An 8177-nucleotide genomic window follows, 5' to 3' on the forward strand; every position below is an offset into this window, starting at 1 on the left:
TTTTAAATTTGTTGAGACTTCTTTTGTGGTCTAACATGTGATCTATTCTGGAGAATGTTCCATGTGCACTTGAACATAATATGTTCTGAAAATAGAATGTTCTGAATAAATCTGTTAGCTCCATTTGGTCCAATGTGTCATTCAAAGCCACTGTTTCTGATTGGCTGATCTATCCATTGATGTAAGTGGGGTATTAAAGTCCCCTACTATTACTATATTACTATTGATTACTTTATGTTTGTTATTAATTGCTTTATGTATTTGGATGCTCCCGTGTTAGGAGCATTAATATTTACAATTGTTATATCTTCTTGTTGGATTGTTCTATTTATGATTATATAGTGTCCTTCTTTATCTCTCTTTATAGTTTTGTTTCAAAGTCTATTTTGTCTGATAAAAGTATTGCTACCCCAGCTTTCTTTTCACTTCCATTTGCATGATAAATGCTTCTCCATTCCTTTACTTTCAATGTGCATGTGTCTTTAGGTCTGAAATGAGTCTCTTGTATGCAGGATATAGATGGGTCTTATTATATTATCCATTCTGTCACCCTATATCTTTCGATTGCAGCATATAGTCCATTTACATTCAAAGTAATTACTGATGGGATGTACTTATTGCCATTTTGTTCCTTGTGTTTTGGTGGTTTTTTGTTGTTTATCTCTGTTCTTTTCTTTCCTTGCTCTTTTCTCTCAAGATTAGTTGGCTTTCTTTCATGATATATTTGGATTCCTTTCTCTTTATTTTTTGTATTTACAGGTTTTTGATTTGTGGTTACCATTAGGTTTGTATATAACACCTTCTCCATATGACAGTCTATTAATTTGATGGTCATTTAAGTTTGAACCCATTCTTTACTCCTCTCCCCCCAGTGTTTTAGGTATATCATGTTATACTTTTCATCCTTTTATTTTGTGAGTCCCCTGCCTGATTTTTACAGACCTAATTATTTTTACTGCTTTTGGGCTTCCTACTTTTCTTCCTTTTACTTTTGGTCTTTCCTTTCCACTCAAGGAGTCCTCTTTAACATTTCTTGTTAAAAGACTGGTTTAGTGGTCACGAATTCCTTTAATTTTCCTTTGTCTGGGAAATTCTTTATCTCTGCTTCTATTCTGAATGACAGTCTTGCTGGATAGAGTATTCTTGGGTATAGATTTTTTTCCTTTTAGTACTTTGAATATAGCATGCCACTTTCTTTGGGCCTGCAAAGTTTCTGCTGAAAAATCAGCTGATAGACTCATGGGGTTTCCCTTGTATGTAACTGTTTTTCTTTTCTCTTGCTGCTTTAAAATCCTTTCTTTATCACTACTTTTTGCCATTTTAATTACTATGTGTCTTGGTGTGGACCTCCTTGGGTTGATTTTGTTGGAGGCTTTCTGTGTCTCCTGGATCTGAATTTCTTGTTTCCTTCCCCAGATTTGGGAAGTTTTCAGGTATTACTTCTTCAAATAAATTTTCTGACCCCTGTTCTCTTTCTTCTCCTTCTGAGATCCCTATGATGTGAATGTTATTGTGCTTTATGGTTTTGTTGAGTTCCCTAAGTCTATTCTTATTTTGCATAATTTTTTTTCTCTCACCTGCTCAGATTGATTATTTTCCATTACCCTGTCCTCCAGGTTACTGATTCATTCTTCTGTTTCCTGTAATCTACTATTTATTCCATTTAGAGTATACTTAATTTCACTTGTTATGTTCTTCATCTCTGATTTTTTTTCTCTTTGTTGAGGGTCTCACTGATGTCCTCCACTCTTTCCTTAAGTCCAGTGAATATCTTTCTGATCATTACTTTAAATTCTCTATCAGGCATATTACTTATCTCCATTTCACTTAGGTCTCTTGCTGTGATTTTTTCCTGTTCTTTCATTTGGGACATAGTCTTCTGTTTCCTCATTTTTTTTTCTAGTTCTCCATGTCTGTTCCTCTGTGTTAGGAAAATCAGTTACAATTCCTGCTTTTGAATGTAGTGGCCTTATGAAGAAGAGGTCCTGTAGTGTCCTGCAGTGCAATGTCCTCTGTTCCCTGGAACTTGGTGCTTCAGGGGTGTCTCCAGGTGTTGTATGTGCCCTGCTATTGTGGCTGAGCCACTTTTTACTTCAGTCCAGTCATCTGCAGTGGCTTTCTTTGCCTGTTGTGGACGGTGTTTGGTCCGTGTGGTGTTAGTTGGTCAGTCTGGGGCTGCCTTGGGCTTTATTCAGGCAATTTTAACAAATTGTTGAGAAATTTCATGAGAGAAATAAAAAAACATACTGTGTATAGCGGTCACCAAAAAAAATCACAAATAGGCTATAAAGGTATTTTAAAAAATACCAACCACCAACCTAATAGAATTCTCCCAACACATTCTCTAATCATAACACATTTAAAGAAGAAATAATGAAAATATAATAAATTGCTTAATTTCTTGGGATATTAAAAATACTTTTTTAGGGGCACCTGGGTGGCTCGGTCAATTAAGTGTCTGCCTTCAGCTCAGGTCAAGATCCCAGGCTCCTGGGATCGAGCCCTGAGTTAGGCTCCCTGCTCAGCAGGGAGTCTGCTTCTCCCCCTCCCTCTCCCTTGCCCCTACCCCCCACTTGTACTCTCTCTGTCTCTCTCAAATAAATAAATAAAATCTTTTTTAAAAATACTTTTTTATAAGTAAACATTGGCTTAGGAATAAAATTAAGAATGCAATAAAAATCTATTTTAAAGTAATAATAAACACAAGTCTGCATAGCAAAATGTGTTGAGATGTGGCTAAGACAGTGTTTAGAAGAAAATGTACTCATTTAAAGGTCTTTAATAAGAAGAAATAAAAAAAGAGATATTAATGAAAAAACTATTATACTGTAAAATTCTAGAACAAGACAAAGTATTAATCTAAAGCAAAATAGGAAAACAATATAAAAGAATAAATTAATAACATGGAAAATAACTGGTCTAAATCAACATAAAATTAAGAGCTGGTTATTGAAGAGAAGAAAATTGATAAACCTTTGATAAATATAATTTAATAGATGTAGAATAATTCTAGTACATAAGGAGATCTGAATGGATACCCATACATCTCCCATACATCTCTTGGATATCTGCAACATTTATCAATGAAAAAACAACAAAGTACACACACACACACACACACACACACAATCTTAACATTCCCCAAATCAGTCTTTTTCCTGACTTCTTCTCTTTCTGTCCATCAAATGTTGGAAAGGCCTATGTTCTGATCTCTTAGATTCATCCCTACATGATCTCCTCTTGTCCCTTGGCTTTAAAGATAATCTACTTAAATTCAAACGTCCAATTTGTTATGTCTATCTTTGACATTTCTGTTGATCTCTAGATGTTTATATTTAATTTCTTACTGAACACCTCTACTTCAATGTCTAAAAAGCACCCTTCAATTTAAACACCTAAAGCAGAATTCTCTACATGTACCCACTCATCCTCACTCAATTTTCTTTCCCTTAGGAAATGGCATCAGAATTCATAGAGCTCTACAGGTATCAAATCTAGGTATTATGCTTGCTACGTCTCTCTCATCTCATCTCATCTCATCTCATCTCATCTCATCTCATCTCACATGGAATCCATCAACTGGTTCTATTGGCACTATCTTTGAATATATCTAGAATTCTACTGCTTCTTACCACCTCCATTGCTATTGCTTTAACTCATATGTTCATTTCTTGCCTGGATTTTGCAATGATTCCAATAGCCTCCTAACCAGCCTTTCTGCTTTTTTCAACACCACCTCCCCAGGTGATTGGCTAATACTTTAAAAATTGTCCAATGACTTCCCATCACACATAAAGGAAAGTTCAAAGTCTTACTTCACATCACTTGGCTGACTCCTTCACTCCTTTGACACAAATACCAGATCACATTATCAAAAATGGTGCTGCATTACCACTACCCTCCATCTCTCCCCTCTCCCCCCATTTCTGCTTTATTTTTTCTCACCACCTAAAATTGCAGTATTCATTTGTATACTTGTTTTGTCTGTCTATCTCTCCTGGATGCCAGAACACTTCATATACCCTTGTCCTGTCCCACCTCTATTACTTTTTTCTTTTTTTAGATCTACTCAGAAACTGAAAAAATATCTAAGCAAGAAGGTGACGTGGATGGAGGCCTGGAGAAGATGGTGCATTCTCTGAGGCTGTGGAAACTCCCATGTGTCATGCATGGTCAGAGGCAGGTACAATGAGCACAGTAGTTTCAACACATGCTGGGAATTAGAGTTTTCACACAAAATGGAGAAGCTATGACCTCAGTAGAGAACAGCTGTACTGATTAATGCCTACTAGAAATATAGAAAAGGTTTAAGAGTACTACCTGCCATCTATAAATAGGAGAATGGGAGTTGAAGTGAGCTTCACTTGGACTATCTTTCTAATCCTGGGGTGGAGCCAGAATGGATTCTTTATTTTTCAAGTGAGTCTCAATATATAAACAAAGCATGCTAGCTTTCATCCACCTCTCAGGGGAGAATCTTAACTTAAAGAAAGAATTAAAGAGTTATCTTATGGCTTCTCCAGGTACAGTGAGCATGGAACTCCTGCGAGAGAAGCTGGGCAGTCTCTTGACAGTCTTTGAGCCCTCAAGGGAATTTGCTGCCCCCAGGTTCATTTGGGGGAGGAACAGCACTCAGTAAGCTCAGGAGTAGTAGCCTGGACAAGGGTGCTTATCCTGTAGTTTCAGACATTCACAATTAGTCAGCCTCTGGATCATCTCTTTTTTTGGAGAACCACAAGTGTGATCCTGATCCTTCTTAAGAGTGGTTTGGCATTCCAGGATCAAATAACCCACCAGTCTTTTAAGCATAGATAGTACAAATCCAATAACATCCTTACATTTCAAACATAACATTGGCATCAAAACTCAAGCTGCTGTACTAAAATCAAGTGACATCTGCCAGTTCTATATTTATGGACCACAGGTATTAGAAAATGTACAAGACAATCTGGAAAGCACTGTAAAAAAAAATCATTTCAAAATAGGATTTCCTTGGGAAACTCCAGTCCTCAAAAGAGAATTGTCCTGGAGAGAATTGCCCTTACCAAGATAGCTACACAAGTAGATCTAGAGCAGGGATAGAGGGAAAATACACATTTTTCTTAAATCTGGAAATCTCATCTTGTTTATGAAGAGAAAACAACTGGGGACTAGACTTCAGAGAATCTGATTTTAGGAACCAAATGATGGGATGAGGACATAGTTTCTCTCTCTCCATTGTTAACTCCATCTCCTGAATATAAGCTCTACTTCCAAACAGGCTTCCAGCAGATCTGGGGCTAAATCTTTCTCCTTTATACTAGTCAAACCTGGATTGGGGTGGGGGTGGGAGCTTCTCTTCTCCTAACATACAGGAGTCTTGGACTTTTTTAAAACCAGACCAAGGTAGATCATGTGCCCACTCTTGAACCAATCACTGTGGCCAGGAGGATGCCAGGCACTGATTGATTATAACTGAGCTAATTGCATTGGTGAGGCAGGGGAGGGTGGGGGTGTGAAATGACTCTGATTGCCTTAGGTCAAATGGGGCCTGCCCCAAGTATGGTGGTGGAGTCAATCCACCTAAACCACATTTCCAATGGGGTTTGAGTGGAAATGGCTATTGGGGAGTTCATTGGAGTTATTACTCGGTCCTGGATTTCAAATGATTTTTGTTTTCTTTTTTGTGTTTTTGTTTGTTTGTTTTTTTGTTTTGATTTTCAAATTTGCTATAAAGGAACGTGTTTTTTATAATAAAAAAGAAAATGGAGTGCAAAATAAAATAAAACTAGAAGCAAAAAGAACATATAGCAATGGAAAAATGTTAAAACTAATTTTAAAATGTTAGGCACAGTTAATATAATAAAAAAGATAAGTGAAATTTATGACTTTTTAATAAAAATACAATATTCAACATTGGATCAAGAAATAGAAAATCACAAGAACTGAGGGGGGAAATGGGTAAGTTATCAAAGAGGCATACTTCTTTCCTCTACCTACCCTATTCATCAGAATTTTAAATGTCTCTCTTTTTTTTTAAGACTTTATTTACTTTAGAGAGAGAGAGCAAGAGTGCGTGCGTGCGAGTGGGGGAAAGGGCAGAGGTATAGGGAGAGAGAGGCTCCCAAGCGGGCTTGTGCTGAGCAGGAGCCCAGGCGGGGCTCAATCTTATGACCTGAGATCATGACCCCAGGGGACACCAAGAGTCAGAAGCTTAACTAACTGAACCTAGGGTGCCTGGGTGGCTCAGTCCGTTAAGCATCTGGCTCTTGATTTCGACTCAGGTCATGGTCTCAGGGTCATGAGATTGAGCCCTTCCTGGTCTCTGTGCTCAGCAGGAGCCTAGCTTGCTTGGATTCCCTCTCTCCCTCTGCTCCCCCTTACCTCTAAAAAAAAAAAAAAAATGAAATGTTTCTTTAAATTTTCAAAAAGTAAATGATCTCTTGTTTGCAAAATATGACACTATACTTATGGTGGATATTTGTCATGTTCGTGGCAGACAAAGATCTTTTCAACACCTTTCTAGAGTTGGGGAATTTCCCATTTTATAAATCCCCCTTCTCCAGGCTAGAAGCCAGGAGGTGCTCTCCCAGACTCTCCTGTAGTTAGGCACAGGCCATGATCTAGGTTTTACCAATCAGAGACACCTGCACCAGACATCACTTACAAAGTGAAAAATAGTAGAAATAGTGTGGATCAACCTGGGGCAAATGTAGTGCCAGAGCTTCTGTTGTCTGTGCGCCAGCATCGCCAGTGGGAGCCGCAGGGTCTGCACAGCGGTGCTTGCAGGAGAGGTGCATTGGCCAGAGCATGGTGAGGTTCTGTTTTGTTTCGTTTTTTTTCTGCATAGCCTTTGATTCTGTCTCTCTGCCCAACCCATTGAAATTTGTGAAATTCCAAACATCATTGAATAGATTTCTTACTGAGTAAATTATACAGAATAGATTCTGTTGCTTGCAATAAAGAATTACACTAATACATTAACCAGTTCATTCTATGGGACAATTATAGAACCTATCTTGTAACTTAACAATCATTTTTAAATTATTTTTTTTATCTTGAGATACTTGAAGGTTCACAGGCAGTTGTAAGGAATAATATGAGAGACCCATGTGCCCTTTACTCAGTTTCCCCCAATGGTAACATCTTATAAAACTGTAGTACAATTTCACAACCAGGATATTTTTTTGTAATATTTATTTATTTAAGTGATCTCTACACCCAACATGGGGCTCAAACTCATGACCTCAAGATCAAGAGTGACACTCTTCCAACTGAGCCAGCCAGGTGCCCCACAACCAAGATATTGACATTAATATGGCATTGATACAATTAACATCCAGAACATTTCCACCACAAGAATCCTTCATGTCTCCCTTTTATAACCATGCAACTTCCATCCTATTTCTACCCCTGCTTATCCCCTGGCAACCACTAATTTGTTCTCCATTTCTATAATTTTGGCATATAAACTTTGTTATATAAATGGAATCATTAAGTATGTAATCTTTTGGGATTGGCTTTTTTTCACGCAGCATATGATTCATCCAGGTTGTCACATGTATTGTTACTTTGTTCCTTTTTATTGCTGAGTAATATTCCATGGTATGGGTTACCATGGTTTAACTATCCACCCACTGAAGGGTATCTGAGTTGTTTCCAGTTTGTTTATTATGAGTAAAGCTGCTGCAGATATTTGTGTACGGTTTTATGTGAACATAACTCTTTATTTCTTTGGGTTACATGCTCAGGAGTACAGTTGATGGATAATACAGTAGTAGCTTATTTAGTTTTTAAGAAACTGCCAAATAGTTTTCCAGAATGGTTGTACCATTTTACATTCCCACAAACAAGGTACGAGTGATCCAGTTTCTCTGCGTACTCCCTAGCACTTGGTTGCCAATATTTATTTTACGCATTCTGATACATAGTAGTGATATCTCATTAAAGTTTTAATTTGCATTTGTTTAATGGCTAATGATGTTGAACGCTTTTCAGTGTGCTTATTTGCCATCTATATATCCGTTTTAGAAATACCTCTTAACGTCTACCCTCATATTCTAATTGGATTGTTTGTCTTTTTAATATGGAGTTTTGAGAGGTTTTTAAAAATATATGTTTTAGATACTAGTCCTTTGTTGGATATGTAGTTTGCAAATATATTTTTTCCCAGTGTGTAGTCTGTCTTTTCATTCTCT

The sequence above is a fragment of the Phoca vitulina genome, unplaced genomic scaffold (genome assembly GCF_004348235.1).
Source record: "Phoca vitulina isolate PV1807 unplaced genomic scaffold, GSC_HSeal_1.0 scaffold4, whole genome shotgun sequence".
Classification (NCBI taxonomy): domain Eukaryota; kingdom Metazoa; phylum Chordata; class Mammalia; order Carnivora; family Phocidae; genus Phoca; species Phoca vitulina.